General features: G+C 37.9%; 2 protein-coding genes across 9 annotated transcripts in view; one reads left to right on the plus strand and one right to left on the minus strand.

The window, feature by feature from the left end:
- LOC126752874 (protein eyes shut) overlaps positions 1–19532 on the minus strand; it is a 151499-nt gene that overhangs the window by 49482 nt on the left and 82485 nt on the right. The window lies entirely within an intron of this gene.
- LOC126752878 (uncharacterized) overlaps positions 1–19532 on the plus strand; it is a 158913-nt gene that overhangs the window by 46212 nt on the left and 93169 nt on the right. The gene's annotated exons all lie outside the window — the stretch shown is intronic.

Below are 19532 nucleotides of genomic sequence, written 5' to 3' on the forward strand. Positions count from 1 at the left end.
TTTCCTACGGTTTTGGATTTTGGTGTCTAATGACATGCTTAAAAAGCTCGGGAAACGTTGTAGACATTGTTTTTGTGGTTAAGGGAACATTTCCATAAACCGTCTATGACCTAATCGAAAGATAACTCAACGTGGTATCTCACTGACTGAAAAGAAGCGTCTTAGCCGCCAATCCATGTAAAACTGAAATGGTTTTCTTTACCAGACGGCATAAGAACTCTGATGTGACTCTTCCCTCATTTGGAGGCTCACGTCTTCAACCTGTTCATACCTTGTCGTTGATAAATAGCTTTCAACGAGGTCAAATATTGAGGAGAAATGAAGGAAAGCATCAGTTGGCCTAAATTGCTGCAGAGTAGCTACAAGGAAAGGTTGAAACTCTTACCAAAGTAAAGTCAAATAGCAACAAAGTCACAAAACCGCGGTTAAGACAATAATTTTCTATAGTACATTTGACTGTTGGAGGCGCTGGAGAAGGCTACACGTGCTAAGAAATTCAAACGTGTCCACAGAGCAGCACTTATCGTCATCACACTACAATAGCTCTCAATGTCATTTTACAAATAGCATCCTTGGACATTGCTGACAGGTGCCTTGCTGCGAAGTGCGTTCTAAGGCTCAGGGATACTGGGATATGAAGGGATCAGAACTAGGACACACCGAAATTCGCTCCTACTTCTACTGAATTCTTGAAAACTTGTATCACTTCGCCGAAGAGGCTACTTGTGGTGGCTTTTCATTGCTCACATACTGACAAGGGATGATTTAAACTGGGAGGATTCGCTGTAGAAGAGGTTCATTGAGTTTTTAATTGATTGGATCGCAGCTAGGAGAGATGGTTGGAGAGAGAGTTTTACGAAAGGAGTTCTCCGTCATTCTTGGTTGTAGACTACCGGATCATTTTCAGACAGAAGTGGAGGTAGACGTACTGTTAAAAAATACAGTCTCTTTCAGTGAGGTGAGCTTACACTCCGACAGCTCTAGCGTTGAGCTCGCTAACTGTTCGCTCAAAGCTAGTTAAGTAGTGCTGTCCTCGCTAAAAATAGCACGCAGATATTACGTCATCGGACTCGTTTTGAGAGCCTGGAAAGCCGATCAGCTGGCCAGAAGGGGCCTCCTTGCCTCGTTTCTATCGAAATGGGAACGAAATTACCAACATTTATGATTTTATTTTGATTTAGTAAAACTCATGATTGTCATAAGCAAAGTCGAAGTCATCACATCTTGTCAGTGTTAATTTTCAGATTTAAATTTGTGTTTTTGGGTAAGGGAAATCTACATTTAATATGCTTTCTTAATATTGACGCTAACTAGGATTGCTATAAAAATCCCATATCTAAAATTTTTTCTCAACAGATTTCATTGAACATTCAATTTATAAATAAATCTGTACATTAGCGTAATTTCATTGTTATTGCGTGTAAACCGTTACATTTACAGTTATATTGTATGTTTATTGTACAAAAACCCACAATTCATTCACAACACAGGAGTACGTGTGTTCTAGGAACTCACTCGCAAGGCAAGAAAACCTTATCTGCCATTTTCACTTAGCACTCACACATTTCCACACACAAACACACCCACACATGTTCATACATATGTATGTATGTGCCATTGAGTACTTGGGTTGTAGCTTGAAATTGCAATTTTCTCTTAAAAGCAAATAATGCCACACAATAGTTCAACGCGCGAGAAAAATTACAAAGTGAAATTCGATCGAAGAAAAAAAAACAGACAGTGGAGGAAAAACGAAGAAGCAAAATTGCGAAAATCAAACAACTCACAATGAAAACAATATTGAACGAAGAAATTGAAAAATTACTCCAGTAAATAAACAATGTAAATAGAAATCAAAATAAAAGTGCATGTGTGGTCTTGCAAACACGTGTCTGTGGATGTGTGCACTATGGCGTTAGGCAAAATGAGTTCGAAAAAAAAAAATAGCAAACTGGCAGTAGAGATAGTAAGCAGCTACGACAATAACAATAAAGATAGACATTCAGAAATATTATATCTAGTGTTTACTTCGAGCGCGAATGGCTTTCATCGGCTCCAGCGAACAGCAAAAAGTGCTTAAGTGCACTTACAAAAAAAAAAACAAAATACAAATTTCGCAAGAAAACGTGATTTTTGCTGAATTAATCACGGATTGCTTTGTACTTCAGATTAAAGACCTGGGAACCAACAGTTTTCCTTTACCATAAACTACTCTCGGCATTACTAGGAAATTTTTTATTTTCAAATACATTTTATTTTTCCCAGAAAGAAGTACTTAATTTTGCCTTAAAATTATAGAGAAATTACACAAGACATTTATTTCGTGAGTGGAATAATATCTGGTCACCGTCTGATGGCGACACATGCCCGCACGATGGGGCAGACAGAACGAGAAGATTGCAGGAAATGTCTAGAGCAGGGTACTAGGGAAACAATGGAGCATCTATTGTGCAATTGTCGCGCATTGGCAAGACTGTAAAGACTGTAAGCAATTTATGATACACTGGAAGAGGTGTCGATAGTGAGGCCGCAGGATGGTCAAGCGCAGACATCCTAAAGGATGGCTACTCCTCTTGAAATTAGCAACTGAACTCCATCTGGTATAGCAGAGAACCAAACTAGTCTATTCGTAGCTTATTGGTCTACTAGATTAACCTAAGCTAACCTAACGTTATTTCGTGAGATCCAAAGAACCATTAGTAGTAAGAGATAAAGAAGAGAAAACGCTTAGATTAATGGTTGTGGATTATTGAAGCTGTCAAATTTCAATGTGCTATTTTGCTGTGATATCTTTTTCCCAAAAAAATTTTTACAGTCAGACGTCAGTACTATGTATATCTCCCAACAAGTTAAAAACTGCAATTTTGAGCCTATTGGTGCACCCACTATGTCTACTTAATTCAGGTTTGGGTTTATGGCAGAGAATGTGAGATTGTGATTGGTGACTGAAGACTAGGATGAAGATTCTTCCACCGCATAGCAAAAATACTGTACCAAAGTCGATAATTGATGATAATGGAAATCGGCTATCTCAAATTTTGATATTTGCAGTGCCATACAGTAGCGATTTGGCTGTTTAAAATCGATATAAATAGTTAAAGAGCCAGAAGCTGTCACCACAATCTAGAGAAACCTGAAACGCTTAGATTGTTTTCTAGTTTTACATAGCTTTTCAAAGGAAATTCTCTACTTTCAGCAGACTGTATATTTTGCTAAAGTCTCAACAACAGCAACTTCAGTTAAGAAAGTCTAGAACTTAGTAGATTCTTGCTTTGTACTCCAAATGACGTACTGGTGTCAGGAAACACTCTGAAGTTTGGAATTATCCCTGCTAAGGGGTTTTTCTGTATGTTCAGAATTGTTTAGATATTCATAGGCAGCACACCGAGCAATAATCAGGTGAAGTACGCCGCATGCTGGGGGTTAAAAGAATCAAAGGTTTTCACTTTTATTTCATTCAAGGAGTATAGGATTTCAGAGGTGAAGTTGGGAAGGTAAAATCTGCTTATCAGTAATGATCATCTTTGTTGGAGCTTCATAAGCGAATTTGTGTTCATTCGAGTTTTGTTCTATTTGTTCTCGGGATAAAGTGCTTAGAAGCGGCACGTCAAGACTTTTTCAGGGCGGCTATGAACACTGACGACCTTCCAGCGAAGAAAATATTTCCGACTGATATGCTATAGGTTCTATTAATTTCATAGGTTGACATAGTTAATTAAGACCTCCGTAATTCTGATTGGTATCTGGTTGGTATCTAGAGAGGGCTTGCAAAACAAATACAATTCATTTGATGAAAATAAAAGATAACTAAAACTATATAACCTGATTATTTATCTGAACACTTTTATCATTAAACTTTATGACCTTTCTTTGACCAAAATGTGAGGACAAGTTAAAAGAAATCTAATTAGAGTCTGCTTAAGTTCTTGTCCTAAAACTCTAACGAAAACAATAGATATTAACAAAATCATCAATGGAAAAGTATAAAGTTATACTCTTGATGCTTTCAGAGAGTTAATGGACCGTCAGGGGCCTAACAGGCGGGCTCTCCCCCATTATTGCGCTTATATTGCTGCAAGTTGTTACCCATGGGACCACATGCGCCGCGCGTAGCAACATAATCGGGGGTTGTGTATACCGTCTATATGTTTTTTGTTGTTGTTGCAACATGTACACCGTTTATTTTGTTGCCTGCAAGTAATTTCGTTGCAATTTAATTTGCGCTGTCATGTTCTTATTGTCAGCGCTGGCAACGCTACAGTTAACGCGCCTGTTACGCGCTTGCTTACATATTGACGTAAGTCGGTTCGCATTGTTATTGCTGTTGTCATTGTTGCGAGAGTTGTTGCAATTGAGTCGTTTTCTTTTACTTTTGCTGCTGTTTACTTTACACCCATTGTTATTCCTTGCCATTGCAATAATAGTCATCGACTTGCTGCCGCTGCCGTTGTTGTTATTGTTATTGTTGCTGTTGTTAGTCTTAGACTGCTGCAAGTGCAAAGTTGCTGGCGTGTAAAGTTGCAAACAAATTCAAACAAAAGTTTACACGCAAAAGCAGAGAAAAAACAACAACGACAACAAATAAAGAAAGAGAGATATCACTAAAATAAAAAGGCGAGAAATGGCGAGGCAGAAGTGCGCAAGCCGAGATAGTTATGTGCGGGTACAAGACAGCAAGACAGCCTGCTGGCGCTTGCGACTTAGATTTTTAGCTGTCAGCTTTAGTTGAGCGCGCGCTGGCACTGCAGTTGGAGCTGGGGCTATGCGTTGGCAGCCAAAGCGGCGTAATTCGGTGAATTGCATTTGGTCGGGACTTTCATTTTAAAAGTTGGCAAAAGTCTTTTGCCTCGGCATTGGATTCTTCAGCAACTTGCTTATTTTGTAAAGAGTTGCAGTTAGGTACAGTTGTTTGTTGTTAGTAGTGCTGGCAGTTATGCTCTCTGCATGCACTTGCAGTGGCGAAGTGTTACTTCGGTTGCACTGAACGAGCAGATGCGTCCTGGTGAAGTACAAAATTGTTGCGTGTCTTTGAAAGCTTTGCGAAAGCCTAAAAGTTTTTGCACAAGTTCGCAGTGCCTTGGATCTTTCTTGCTTTTACGCACATTTCAACTTAGTTTGATAAGTAGGCGACCTCTTCGCTGAGAGAATGAAACATTTTTATACGAAAAAGAACTGAATTCTTTCTGAACACATTTTTTTCTCTCAGAACCTTTATCAAGCTTTACTTTTTTTTAGATAAAAAGAAGAAAAAATGTTAACTTCAGCTGCACCGAAGCCATAATACCCTAGACAGGTGCATTTTTTCTGGCATGAAGGAGTATAAAAGATCTTTATTTTGATTGTGATCAGTTAGTTTGCATGGAAGTTACATTATGCTAGAGTGATTCGATCCGAACCATACCGGGTCATAATCGGTCTCAAATTTTGGATATTTTATCAAATAAAAAAGCTTTCCTTACAAGGACTTGGTTTTGTTCGATCAGATACGGAGGAAGGTTAGATTAAGTTATGTTGGTCGGTAGTTACGCCATACATAGACCTACTGGTGTTTAGTAATGCCAGATAATGGCTTCAGTTTAATTTATCTCCTCCGTCTGGCATATGTTGCCGGTAGGTTGGGACCTATCATTAGATCAACAACCGTATTGCTGTCCTTTAGGCCGTGTGAGTAAAAATCATGCGTGGTTTCCTTCGGGGCTCTTGCACATGATCTTGGCGATCCTGCGAGTTCTTAAGGTATTCCACGTCACACTGATCCGTATATCAGCTGCTGATAACTTAATTTTGGTTCGGTATGCAGTTGGATAGTACTTTCTTCTGCCGGAAGCTCTCTAGGTGGCGGTAGTTATACCACTCCAAAGTGCTGCTTCCTTCAGAGAGGTGATCATTCACTCCGATAGCCGATCGGTATCATCGATATCAATGGCATACACATATTTTCTAACACCGAGCTTCTCTAAGCGAGTATGAATTTCAAGAGAAAGAAAGTCGCATCTGCTTCGCGGAAACTTCACCTGGCGGGTAATTCTCTGCTTACACATTTGCGAGGGATTTGTGGGTAGCAAGACAGCGGTAGTTATATAGTACTTCTTTCAGAGAGGTGTGCATTCATATGGATAACCGAACGGCTATACTGGCTTTGAGCTCGCTGACTCTGAGCTTGAAATTTATAAAGGAGCATGACATCATTAGCAATAGCTTCAACATTTTTCTATGTAAGATTTGTATGGAAGCAAAATGGCCGGCAACTGCAAAGGCGATGAGCTCGCCAGGGAGGACACCCTAAATATCATCCGAGTTTTCTGAAGTCCTTTTGCTACTCTGTGGACCTTTAAACAAGCAGAATTTGTGCGACTGCAAGATTCTAGAAAGTGAACCGTAAGAGCTCGTCCGAACTACTGGCTCTTAGCAAAGCCAATCTCGCCGCAATTGCAGGTGTTTTGAACGGGCCCTGTCCAATAGATCTACATGCAGTGCGACTAAATATATTTTTGTCTTGAAGTTTGTTTTTAATTTTAATTATTCTGTAGCACTCGTGAAATAATTTCCAATTTCTCTCTGACATTTTCTCATTCATTAATTTTGTCTACTTCTGGTGGGCGTTGCACCCCGCCAGTGCTCTACATAAGCACTCCGCTCTCTGGCTGGCAATAATTAACGTATTCAATTTGTTCTGCTGTATTGAGTTTTTTCCCGTGACAGCTGCGGTTTGTGGTGTTTTTGTTTTTGGTTTGGAATTTTTCATTTTCTCCAACATTGACAAGCACATTTGTTTTGTAGAGTCGAAGAAAGAAACAATAAGTAGTGCAATGAGTGGTGAGTAAAAAATAACGGTTTTCTGGCGCACGACTGAGCTGATGCGGTTGCTTTTGTTCCGCTCCAATTCCCGCTACACGGATATGGAGTTATATGTACTTATGTGTATATGGGAGGGTCTCTGTACATACGTGGCCTGGTAGAGCAAACATGAAATGCTAAGGCAGAAACATGGACTTTGGTGGAAAAGAATTATTTGAAAAATTTATAGAGGATTTCAGTAGACTTTTAGGGAGGAAGTAAGTAGATATAGCTTGACTTTTCGGACATAAAGGGTCAGAAAACAGTAAAAAGGTGGACTGATAGGTGGTCCGTGGCATTGTTAGGACACGGAAAAGTATTGTAAAAACCTCGAGTGGGTTCTGAAGCATCTGTAGTCTAAGAAAAACAGTGGTATAGGTTATGCTATAAACTGCTTTAATGCTTCCTCGACCGATGTGAGTAAAGAGCCGTGTGAGGTTCACTCCTTAATCTTATGGGGGAGTCTACACATATAAAAACTGGTTTAAGTTACCATTTATTTTTGTTTTTTCCTATTGGTGTTCCACACTTGAGGTTTTCCTGTACCCACTAGATGGGTTTCCGTGCTTTTATACTAAGGTAAAGCCGGAGACAATCGATCAGTCTAGCTTGGTAATCCACAATAATCCCCTTAAATTTACGGCTCAGTTGGGAGCGTTTGCGATTTTCTTTAACTAACCAACCAATTCCTACTCAAATCTGGTTGTTTTTAGCCTTTGCTCCCTCACTCAATGCTATATAGCCAAACAAATTGGTTATATGGTTGCCGATTCAATTCCCAACAGGGTCGATACCAACAACGTCAGATAAAGTTTGTGAGCCTTCACATGCGAATAGCGCTGTTGTGAAACGCTTGACCATTTGCAACATTTGTTCGAGTTATAATTTACAAGGGCGTCTACACAACCACTAAAGCGTTATCCTTTCGCGGCACTAAGCGCCACTAGCACCCCGCGCAGGCCATATTTCAGCGTCCAGTGGGGTTCGGACAGGCGGCTGAGTCATAAAAAGCATGCGTATGTCAACACGTAGGCAAATAAAAATGGACGTACGTGCGAGCGTGCGTGTGCGTATTTTATGGTGTGCGCCTATGTGCATGCTAAGCGTGTGCCCGTCGGTCTTGTCGCTGTCTTAACGCCAGCCATGTACTAAATCACTTGGCGTTTTTACAATTCCACTTTCAATTTCATTTTCATTTACTTTACTTTTTTTGTTGTCATGTTTTTCATTTCATTTTCCCGTATACTGTTACATGTGTTTCGATTATTTTTATTTTGTGTGCGCACTTAGTATTTCGTCTCTTTTTTTGTTGTGTTGAACGTTCGTGTGTGAAGTCGTTAAAGAAAAATCGATTTACACCAAAGGTGATGGGTACAACACCGTCCCTCAAGTGACTGCTACAGAGGGATAAATTGGGTTTCAGTTGCAGCCAAAAATATGTGTGGATTTTTGTACAGGAAATATTTTCGGCACATTTTCGGCGAAGCCAACAAAAAAATGTCAATGAAATTTTTATATTTTCCGAGAGTTGGTAGTAATTGAAGCTTTTTTTTTTGTTGTTGGTAACTTAAATTTGTACTGCTTTTCAAACTTGAACGGATTTCTTCACTTTTCTTTAATTTTTAAATCTTGAATGTGTCTATAATACCTTATACAATAAAAAGAGTTATAAGGGTTCCTTATCTTCCACATTTTACTTCGAAATTTTGAAAAGCTGGCAGCACTGCTTTAAAATTATATTAAATTAGGAGCTTGATTTTCAGATTTCAGAGGGTTTTACTTTACTAACTACTTACAATATAACAGTACTTATAATTTATTTCATAAAACCTAAAAATTGTTTTTGTGCTTTTTCGAAGACTCGGAGCTTTCACCTTTTTGCTCTTTTTCAATAAATATACTGTTAGAACTAGACAAATAAACTATAATCGTAAAGAAAGCTTAACGAATATAGCAAAATGGTGTATGAAAGCTTTAGTGTAAGCTCACAAGCACTCTTTCATTAGTACAAATTTTGTCTTATTAAATTAAGTTAATATCAATCAAGGAAATGGTTTTATTTTACTATGATTGACTTACTGACGACGAAAGCTCTAGTGAAAGTTTGCAAAAGCTTTCTTTGAGTGCAAATTTTTTAATGCAAAACTAAAGTAATATTAATCTGTATGAAGGCTTTACTTTATAATGAATGACCAATATGAATATCGAACATTTTTTCGGAGCTTTCACGTTTTTTTCATTTGATTTTATTTTTCAATAAATAAGTATGCTATCAGAATCAAGAACAATTAAAAATAATCTGTAATCCTAAAGAAATCTCAACGAGTATAGGAACTTGATGCATAAAAGCTTTTGTGAAAGCTCGCTACAGTTTTTTTCCTTGACTGCAAATTTTGTAATGTAAAATTAAGGCGATATCAATCTATCAGCGGATTTTACTTCACTATTCAGTATTTATATTAAATTTTCAGTAGTTTCGTGAAATTCTTCGAAATGTGTTCAATTTATCGCATCAGCGAAATGCGCGTAAGAGCATAAGTTTACAAACATATGTACAAGAGTCTCCCGAGAGCTTCCTTCTGTTACACAGAGCTGTCCGCAAACGTCACACCGCATATGCACACACGCGCATATACGCATATATAGTAAATGTGTATGTGTGCGTTGATAACTGTAAACGTGCCACATTGTGTGAACATTTGATCTGTGTGGTTAGCTTCACGTGTTCGAGTATTTTTCTACGGATTGCATTTCACTGTGAAACCCGCCGGCGCAGGCCTCAATATTTGCTGTTGCTTGTTGTTGGTATTGCATTTCTCTTTTGTTTTGCTGTTTTTTCTTTCACTTTTCATTTTCATTCTCATTTTTAGCAATTTTCGCTTTGCTTGTGCTTTCTTACTTGCCTCAATTATTTTGTATATCCTTTGCCGCTGGACTCCTCTGCGTCAACACTGTCACTGGGGCATGCAAACAACACCAACAGCAACACCAATACAAACACGCACATATAAACAAAAAAAAAAAATAAAAACAGGATAAAAGTTAACTTTGGCTGGAGCAAAACTATAATACCCTTCACAGTTGTGTTTGTTAGAGCATTAAAGGCTGTCAAATGATCTTAATCTTGATTTTGATCGCTCAGTTTGTATGGCAGCTATATGCTATAGTGATCTGATCAGAACCATATCTCAAGAGATTATAGCTTCAAATCAGGCAATAGTCTATGCCAAATTTCGTTAAGATATCTCGTCAAATAAAAAAGCTTTCTATACAAGGACTTGATTTTAAACACTCAGTTTGTATGGCAGCTATATGCTATAGTGTTCCGATCAAAACGATTTCTTCGGAGATTGTAGCCATGGGTTGACTATTAGTCTATGCGAAATTTCGTTAAGATATCTCGTCAAATAAAAACATTTTCCATACAAGTACTTGATTTTGAACGATCAGTTTATATGACAGCTGTAAGCTATAGTGATCCGATCTAAGCATTTTCTTCTGAGATTATGGCAATACTTTGGAAAATAATCTGTGCCCAACTTCTTGAAAATATCTCGTCAAATAAAATAGTTTTTCATACAAGTACTTGATTTTGAACGATCAGTTAGTATGGCAGCTATATGCTATAGTGATCCAATCTGAACAATTTCTTCGGAGATCGTGGCGAAGCTTTGGATAATAATCTTTGCCAAATTTCTTCAAGATATCTCGTCAAATAAAAAAGCTTTCTATACAAGGACTTGATTTTGTACGCTCAGTTTGTATGGCAGCTATATGCTATAGTGATCCGATCTGAACAGTTTCTTCTGAGATTGTGGCGATGGTTTGGATAGTAATCTGTGCCAAATTTCGTCAAGATATCTCGTCAAATACCTTGTTCAGGGTATACATTTATATGCGTATATATATCAACGTGAATACGTGTGTGTATATATGTATGTGTGTGCTTGCATATGCCTGGTATAATGGTCAATAAAATTTAATCGATGCTGAGTTCCGACAACGGTAGCAGCTGCGTACACGTGTGCTTATATGTGTTTGGGAGTCTATATAAGCGAGCGTGCCACCGGCCGGCCAGCCGGTGTGGCAGCGTTGGTCAGCCACTGTGCTTGCAGCTTGTTGGCAGTTCGTTTGCTTGCTTATTGCGGGTTGTACCGAGTCATTGCTGCGTAACAAATTTTTATTAATGTCGATTGATGTGTGAGTGTATGTGTGTGTTTGCTGCGTTTGGCAGCTCGTTTTTTGTACAGCTGGCTGCCACGCTTGTACTTTCACTATATATATCCTTGCCTCTATATATACTACATAAACATATATATAAGACACAAGCTTATATGTAAATATCGTTTGCCAGTTAAGTTACTTGTCGGTGCTACCGCCCGCTGACTTGCCGGCGCATGTGCTAATTAATCATTCTTACGGTTCGGCCTCGCTGCCTTTCGCCTTCGTTGCCGACCATCATACCGTGTGTAAGGCTTTAAGGGTTAATATACAATAATAAAATTTGATATATTCGCTGGATTCCAACGAAATATGCTGACATTTTGTATTGAGCTAAGGATTTTTTATCACTTCGTCGATGGTATCAGAAAATTTCATTGAAAACGGTAATAAATAAGAAAATCACAGTGTTTTTGGGTAAGCGCTGGCGAAAGCAGCGTTTGTAAGTGTGTGTGCGTGTAATGGCTCAATTTTGTTGGATTATAAGATTGTTATTGAGGGCGGCAAATAGGAAAAATTTTCAATAAATTACTGTCATTCGGAATGGCTTAGCGCAAGCAAAACAGCACTTCAACCGAATGGCGGTCGCTTATTATAATAAATTATGGCACATTTGGGCTGCTCACTTGAGACAGCAGATCGTCATGGTAGAGATGTAGGTGTGTGGCTGTGGCTGTCAGTCTGCAGCTTTCAATTGCCAAAGCAATTGCGACCTGTGTCGTACGATGAATATTTCATTGCTTAAAAAGTAGGATATAATGATGAAGGAATGTGAGATATTGGTTTATGGAGGTCTGTATATACAAACATAAATATATATTGACATTGCTTATCAAAGTGATAATAATTTTAAAGTACGGTTACTTCTGTGACACTACCAATACCAGCAATGGCTGTTTCTATAATCGCCATTTGTTAATAAAAGTAGGCTTAAGTCAAGTTCTTCCTTGGAAAATTTTTTTTGACAAGATAACTTCGCATTGATATGAGATCACTGTAGGTTATAACTACCACGGCGATGTCGTGAGCTCAAAAAGGAACAGCTATCCCTTTACAGCACCAAATCGACAGAGACCATACTCACTAACTATACGAAGGAGGACAAGCTGGATCGTAATATCAAAACCGAAGGCGTTAAAATTCCAACTGTCAACAACCCTAAGATTTTTGTTGTAACACTCGACAATCTGTGCTCTTTCACTTCTCATACAAGCGCGATTACCGCAAAAATACATAGCCGCAACAAAATTCTAAAGTCCCCGGCCACCAGCTTTTAGGAAATGGATAAAGAAACGTTCGGTCGGCCGGTAATAAACTACTCCTCACCGATTTGGTCGCTCGAATGATGTTAAACTCAGAGGAATAAGCTTCAGACGAGGAAGGAATTGGTGCCGTCTTGTTGAAACCAAATGTCAACGAGATCACGAGCATCATTTTCAGGCATGAAGTAATCGGTTATCATGCCGCAATAAAGATAACCATTACTGGATATGTTCTCATCGTCATATTTTTGAAGAAATATGGACCGATGATTCCATCTGCCCACAAACCACACCAAACCGTGTTTTTTTCTGGATGAAATGGCAACTTTTAGATCTCTTCAGGTTGCTTGTTAACATACTCATTGAGCTCAAAATGGACCTCATCACTGAATAAATGAATGCTCGAAAATGTCGAATCTTCCGGGAACTTTTCAGGAGCTCATAGAGCAAAGCGATATTGTCTGGGAAGATCGAGCGGCTTCAGTTTTTATACAAGCTTTAGTCTGATTAGGATGGGAGTCATGCAGCCTTATTGTGCTCCTATAGACCGTGGTAGTCGTCTATGGGCCACTCGGGTGGAGTGCGCGAGCTAAGTGAAGATTACACAGCTGTACAGGCTAAAGGTCGCAGTAGTGCTTTGGCAGCATGGGCTACGTAACTCGTGATCCAACACCTATCTGTCTTAAAGCCTGAGCTGGTCTGAGGATGGCTTCATGTATTGCATGTATTACACCTGACTGACGTAGAGTTTGGATGGAGCCTTTTAGCGCAAACGCAGCAGAAAAATTCTTCCGTGCCCAGATTGGACTCAATGACAGCACGAGTCAAGAGGATACGTAGCAACTCTTCTGCAAGGCGTTGTTCCAGTGACGAAAAGCTTAAACTAAGATTTACCGATTTAAATCTATGAAATGACAACCCTTGGCCGGGTCCGGGTCAATTCCGGTGCGTAGAACCGGCTGTTGTGGAAATTTACCGACATATTTAATATGATTCCAGGGTGCAATGAGTCTCCGCATGACACTGGCCACCACTTTGCATGACTCACTAACCCTACTCATCTGACACACTTCTCCTTTGGTCCAAACCCCTCGGAAAAGCATGTTCCTTGGGACGTCGATGACAACTTAACTAATCCTTGCCATCCTAATGGGATTCGGTACCCGTTACAACAACAACAACAACAACTCACGCGTCAAAAAAGAGGCTTTTAAATTAAGTACCTCAACTTGGATCACACATTGTTTTACTTTTTCGTTTTAATTCTAATAAACGGTTTGATTTCTTTAGTTTATAATTTAAATTGAAAAAAAATATTTTTTCACGGTATTTTGTTTTTTTTTTATGACGAACTAGGTGTGCCGGTGTCTATAATGATATTATTTCATTATAAATGCATGTATATTGTGTAGTCGAAAAAGTCTTTTCGTATTTTGTCAAAAAGAAGTACGAAAAAACTTTTTCGACTACACAATATATTCCTCAAAAACTCGAAAAGCCAACGCACTAAAGAGTTTCACAAAGTCCATTCTGCTCACGTAGGGAATTTCTATAAATAAATTAAACACTCAATATGTGTGAGTTTGTGTGTGTTTAGCAACAAATATCTGTCGCCGTATTAATATTTCTGTTAATGCCATTAAATATGCATGCAAATTGTCTTGGAAGCGTTCAACCGACCAAAATTTGTATGTAGTGCATTATACATGCATACATATATGTGTATGTATTGTTTATGTAATTGTATACAAGTGTGTCTGTGTGCAAATACAATATGTCCTTATGTCTGTCTAGTCAACTGTGTTTCCTTATTTTGTCGGCGCAGAGCATAATTCGTATTATTTACATTTCTTGCTGAATTTATGCCATTTGTACGCGCACACACAAATACACATACACAATCATATTGTGTGCACATGTATAATAATACAGTAATAAATATGCAACAGCCGTTGTTCATGTGGGTTGGCTTATACTTCAGTGGTTTCAGTGGTTTTGTTCAAGCACAATAGAATTTATGCGCTGCAAGCGTGTGTATATGTGCGCTTGTGTGTGTGTATGCATGTAATTGTATGTTAATCTGCTACAGGCATAATTACATAAAATACTCGATGCCAAAGTGATTGTCTGTGCATTTAATTTATTTTTGATGAATGACTGCACTCAAGCCGCAAAGTGCCGTAACCAGCCATGGAGCTGATCCTGATGCACTCAGGCTCAATGCATCGGCCATCGCTGGGCTGTTGTTGTTGCGCTTTTGTTGCGGGCAAAGCGAGAATTTGTTAGTTTACGCTGCTAGGTGTTTGCAATACTTGTTGTTGTTGCGAAAATATTTGCTCGTAAATGTGTAAAAATACGAAAATCTCGGTATTTGCTGTTGTTGTCAATGGTGAGTTGTGACAAATCGAAATGAAAAATCGGTTTTGTTGCCACATTTGTGGGAATTTCTTTATTTATGCGCTGCTTTTAATTATTTTTGCTTTGCTTTGTGTTTTATGTTGACGCTGTAAATGTTTGCACGTGTGTGTATGTGTAATTATGTGTATGTGTTTGCTTATAGGTCGGTGCGCTCAAAGTTAAATTTTTATTTATGTCACACTTTTTGGCGGTCAATGCTTCAATAGCTTTCGCAGTTGCCCACAGGTTTTTAATATATTTGCATATATATAAAAACATACATACATATATATATGTACACATGTATGTATAGTATATACTTTTGCTTTTTTAGCTGTAAAATAAATGTTGCTACAGGTAGTTATCGCCAGTTAAATATTATTGCTCGGCCATCTGATAGCTGAGTGATGTCAAATGCATGCGTCTGTCTGGGTGTGTGCATGCATAACTGTGCATATCCGTTATTTATGCGCTAGATATGTTTTTGTCAAATATTTGCTGGCGATTATTTATTATTTATTATTTTTGCATTTTTTGCTTTGGAGCGCGTATTTTTTGGACGCATTTTTATGTTTGTTGCTTGCGGAGATTTACGAGTATCTGCGATAGAAATGGATTTAAAACTGCGGAAAATTACATAATTTGCTCATATGTAAAACAGGCGGCAAGTATGCAATAAATAGTGCTTTGTGTGTATTGTGGGCAGCAAAAAATTTTCACTGGCAAATGTAAGCAATTATAATATTTGCAATAACAATTTTGTAGGTGCGAAGGCGGAAGGGATATTTTTAAGTTTAATGTGAATTTTAAACGATATTTTTTGCTTTAAATAAAAATCAAGTTTTTGTAGCAAATTCGAGATTAAAGAAGAAAAAATAAACAAGAAGAAAACGTTTTCTTTTGTTACACAATGTCTATATAGACAGACGGACATGGCTAAATCGCCTCGGGTCATCATGCTGATAATATGCATACATGCCCTATATCAGAAGTTTTAAACATATCAAGACAAAACCTATAAACTCCCATAATTAAGCTCCACAATAAAATACAAAGCTACTGTTTAGCTCAACGAATTGCATTCGGGAGTGATGATCAATCTATGGTGGAAGAAAATTCAAAAAAATGGGCAGAGCCCTACTACTTACGGTTTCGTTAAAAACCATAAAAAGTCCCATAAACCAATAAGTAAATGCTTCAGAGACATACAATTTTATATCCAAGATGGCACAAGAGTCGGTATCAAATTTGAAGGATGGGAGTGGCACCGCCCACATACAAGTATAGTTGAAAACCCATATCTCGGTACCTGCTAGACCAATTTTAGTCGAATTTTGTAGATAATATCAACTTGAGATTCCTAAATGACGTCTATTTTTCACATACTTCTTCTTTATGGTTGTTGTTGTTGTTGTAGCGACAGAATTCTGCCGAGTTGACAGTCCTTGGCCGGGTAAAAATCCGGGTCCGTTCCGGTTACGAAGATCCGACTGTCGTGGGAACGGCCTTCTTCTTTATGGTCGTTGACACCGCTTACGCGATTAAAGCGAAATTTACAAGAGCGCGCCAGTATTTCTTTCCTTTCGCTGTTTGCCGCCAAATGGAGATTCCAAGTGAAGCCAGAAGCCATCTCCAACTGGTCTTTCCAACTGAGTGGAGGTCTTCCTCCAACAGCAAGAGCTGTTCTCTGTTGTATTTCGAGGCTGACATTGTTGTTGCTGATTTGTTGTTGATTCCAAGATAGATGAAATAATCTACAACTTCCAAGTTGTGACTGTCAACAGTGACGTGAGAGCCAAGTCACGAGTGCGACGACTGTTTGTTTGATAATAGGATATATTTCGACTTGTACTCGTTTACAAACAGACCCATTTGCTTCGCTTCTTTGTCCAACCTGGAGAAAGCAAAACTAACGGCGTGGTTGTTAAGGACAATGATATCATTATCAGCGGTTTACGCTAGCAGTACTCTTATAGAAGATTGTACCTTCTCTATTCAGCTCTGAAGCTCGAATTTCTTTCTCCAGCAGTAGATTGAAATAGTCGCAGGGAGTAGCCTTATCTAAAACCTCGGTTATTATCGAACAGCACGGAGAGGTCCTCCTTGATCCTGACGGAGCTTTTGGTATTGCTCAACGTCAGTTTACACTGCCGTATTAGCTTTGCGGGGACACCAATTCAGACATCGCGGTATAAGGGTAGCTCCATTTCTTGCTGTCAAAAGCAGCTTTGAAATCAACGAAGAGGTGTTGCGTGTTGTTTACCTTTTCATGGGTCTTTTCCAAGACTTGGCGCATAGTGAATATCTGGTCAGTTGTTGATTTTCCAGGCGTAAAGCCACACTGAAAAGGTCCAATCAGTTTGTTGACGGTGTTATTTAATAGATCACATAATACGCTCGATAGAATCTTATACGCGATGTTGAGGAGACTTATTCCACGGTAGTTGGCGCAGATTGTGGGGTCTCCGTTTTTGTGGATTGGACAAAGATCACTTATATTCCAATCGTCGAGCATGCTTTCGTCCGACCATATTCTACAAAGAAGCTGATGCATGCTCCTAATCAGTTCTTCGCCGCCATGTTTGAATAGCTGGGCTTGCAATCCATCGGCCCCGCCGCTTTGCTATTCTTCAGACGGGTAATTGCCATTCCAACTTCTTCATCGTCAATGATTGGAGAATCGAGTTTGCCATCTGCTGGTGTTATGCCATTCAGCAGGCTGGAGAGGTGTTCCCTCCATAATTTTAGTATGCTTTGGGCATCGCTGACTACATCACCTTTGGGGGTTCTACAAAATTATGCTCCGGTCTTGAAACCTTATGTTAGTCGCCGCATTTTTCTTAAGAATTTTCGAGCATCACCCTTGTCGACCAACTTGTCAAGCTCTTCTTACTCATGCATTTCGGCCTCTCTTTTTTTTGTCTGCAAATGCCATCCCGCACGTGTTGTGGTCGATTGTAACGTTGCGAGGTAGGCAGTCTGTTTTCTCTCATCGTAATCTTTTTTTACAGTGTCTGAAAACCAAGGGTTTCGTTTGCATCTTGCTGAGATCACTTGCAATAATTTTTGTATGCAGTTTTTACTAAAAATTCAGTTTTTCCACTTTTTAAGGCAAGAGAAAGAAGTTTACATATTGATGAGTTGCATATAATAACAAATTTCGTTCATGTTTTATTATTTAAGCAAATTGAAAAGCTATTACCTATAGTCAACCATTGAGGCATTCGTGAGAGCACGAGAAAGCAGTAAAAAATTCAAATTTTATGTGAAGTTATTATTTGAAAAAAAAAAATACTATTTATTAAAATAAAAATTGCTTGAAGTTGATAAAATCGATTTTATGTCTTTTCAATGAAGACTTTGTTTACTTTAAATAAGCTTACGCTTGACTTTCATATGTTTTTAATTGAATATATTTTTTAAAGCTTTACGTTTTACCACTGAAATTTTCATGCAATTGATATTAAGCTATGATAGAATAGTTTTTGCTCGAGTAAAATCGCTTGACTTTTTTAGAGTTTTCTTAAATGTTTGATAAATGTACAGCATCTAACTTGCGAACTGCCATAACTGCTGCTTGAAGGTATATATTTGAAGTACGTATTATTGAAGTAGTATTTCTACCACATACATACATTTATATCAACGCACAGCAAAATAATACAACATCACTTTTCACAAGTTTACAGGCGAAGGAAAATCGTTAGAATATTGAGAAAGAAGTTGAGTTTCAGTTATAAAACGGTTATCACACAGTCATATTGAAAAAATTTTAAGTTTTGGTTATAAAATGGTTATATATTGGTTATTATATTATATCTGACAGCGATTTTCGATTTTTTTTTATGATATTTAGGTGGCGATGTGTTTATGTAGGCACTCCTATCTACAAAATACCAAAATCTGAATATATTTTGCAGTTAACTTTCATTTATGCTGCGTACAAAAAAAGACATATTTTATAATCTTTTAATTTCCTCGAAATTCTTTATGAATAAACATATGCGAAGCACTCGATTTGCTGCCTTTTTATTGTGACTGTAAGGCTTCAATATTGTTTCGAAAAACTGGTCTAAAATAATGCTTGAAAATGTCATGCTATAGTAATGAAAAATAAAATTGCACATAAATCGGCTTTTATATATTTATAACAATGTTTAGTAGTGTTTAGTATGGCTGTCATGGAAACAGTAGTTCGTGTCTTAACAGGAACTGCCATGTGAAAGTTGTTTTCACAAAACTTTTGATTTAAAGCAATACTGTTAATGTTATGTAAATATGCAGTATTTATGTTGTTCAATATTTTTAATTACCGAAATATTTTTATATCGTTTTTGCTCTTGCTGTGATAATGAAAAGCGGTGCAAATGCTGCTTTATAATCTTGAATTCTAGCTTGAAAGCCGAGCATATTTTCCTATTAATTATGCTATCAGTGCAGTTTTGGCTATTTGAATCTATTTTTATTTGCTTAATTATTAAATATATTGCTTTTAGATTTTTTTAGACAAAAAAAAGCTTAAAGATTTTGAAAGTTGCGCATACGCCTCGTGGTACTTTTAATATTGCAAGCAATTGTTGGAAAATTGACGTGTTGATATCAGCTAGAATATTATTTCACATACATATATTTTTATAAAAATATGTTGTCTAACAACGCTATTCAATTAATCAAAAAACTTGTGAATAAAATGTTACTCATACGCCGTGGTACCTAAAAATATAATAGTACACACTTTCTAATGGTGGAACAAAAATCAGCTCTCCTCATGATTACTCTTTGGTTTTGCGCACTCAAAAAATATGTTGCGTATCA

The sequence above is a fragment of the Bactrocera neohumeralis genome, chromosome 3 (assembly GCF_024586455.1).
Source record: "Bactrocera neohumeralis isolate Rockhampton chromosome 3, APGP_CSIRO_Bneo_wtdbg2-racon-allhic-juicebox.fasta_v2, whole genome shotgun sequence".
Classification (NCBI taxonomy): Eukaryota; Metazoa; Arthropoda; class Insecta; order Diptera; family Tephritidae; genus Bactrocera; species Bactrocera neohumeralis.